This window comes from Atta colombica, unplaced genomic scaffold (assembly GCF_001594045.1).
Source record: "Atta colombica isolate Treedump-2 unplaced genomic scaffold, Acol1.0 scaffold10, whole genome shotgun sequence".
Taxonomy (NCBI): domain Eukaryota; kingdom Metazoa; phylum Arthropoda; class Insecta; order Hymenoptera; family Formicidae; genus Atta; species Atta colombica.
In genome coordinates this window covers 288,397-290,029 of record NW_017259184.1, presented here as the reverse complement: position 1 = coordinate 290,029, position 1,633 = coordinate 288,397, and positions in this window count along the sequence as shown.

The following is a 1,633-nucleotide window of genomic DNA, read 5'->3' as shown; positions in this document are numbered from 1 at the left end:
TATATATATATATATATATATACATACAATATATACGATATATATATACCGTATAAAAAATTTTTTTAATTAGATAAATAAATTTTAATTCCAGCAATTAAGTAAAAGAAATTCTATATTCGATCAAAGCTGACCTTATTGCTTAAACGTTTCGGTGTGAATTTACATACATACATAGACAATTCTGTAAACTGCGCAATAAAACTGCGCTCCCTTTTAATCTTCAAACGCAATCATGGACGGAACTACAGTAGTATTATAAAATTATTAATTGTGTGTTCATATACGTTTCCTTGCAGAACGATATTCACTTACTAGTTGTTGATCCAACGGATGTACACTGGTAAGTGAACATCCGTTGGATCAACAACTAGTAAGTGAATGTGTACAAATATGAAATGATAAAAAGAGATTTATTCAAAGTATGCTCCATTGCTAGTTACACATTTTTCCCATCTTTCGGACAATTTGTGAATACCACGCCAGTAAAAATCTTCCCCTTTTACCGCGAACCATTTGAGCCATTTTTTCACATCTCCGTACGAACCAAAGCGCTGCTCAGCAAGTGCGTGACCCATCGATGCAAACAAGTGATAATCGGAAGGAGCCAAGTCTGGTGACTAAGCCCCATAGGATAGAACTTCCCAGCTGAGTGCTTCCAACGTGTCCCGAACTGGTTTTGCCGTAAGTGATGGAGCATTGTCATGGAGAAAAATGATCTTGTATTGCCTCTTTTGGTCGTTTTTTAAGCAGCGAACGGTTCAAATTGATCAATTGTTGTTGATAACGTTTGGTATTAATCGTTTTGCCAGGCTTCAATAGCTCATAATAGACCACATCCTTCTGATTCCACCAAACACAGAGCATCGTCTTCCTGCCAAAGCGATGCGGTCGATGTGGATGGTGCACCTGGGTCTATCCCCCCTGGGGATTTTTTGCGCTTGAGATTCTCAAAAAAAATCCATTTTCATCCCCAGTAACGATACGATGCAAGAATGACTTTCTTCTGTATCGTTCGAGCAAAATTTCACATGTGATTTTGCGCTTCTCTATCTGTCTCTCGTTCAATTCATGTGGCACCCATCTGCCGACTTTCTGAATTTTTCCCATCTCTCGTAGGCGATTGGAAATAGCTTGTTGACTAACGCTCAATTGCTCTGCGAGTTGTTTTTGTGTTTGTGAATCATCTTCATCCAGCATGCTTGCAATTCCACGTCTTCGTACTTTTTGGGCGGTTTTCCGTGTTCCTTGTCTGCAACATCGAAATCTCCAATTTTGAAACGCTGAAACTATCGTTCACACGTTATTTGCGATGTTCACTATAAGCTTCTCCAAGTAATCGGTATGATTCCGCAGCAGTTTTCTTCAAATAAAAACAAAAAATTAATGCTGTCCGCGAATGCTCCTTATTTGGTACAAATTTCGTCATATTAAACACAGCAACACAATACTATGCAAATACTTTTCAATCAAATCACTTTGACACTTGTTGATGGTACAATAAAATGGCGTATAATCTTTGTACTTCACACTGCATTGGTGCACCATCTGTTTCTCAAATCGTCATTTCATACTTGTACACCTGGTAAATGTAATATCGTTAATTATTGCGAGCATTGCAACATGGTACAGG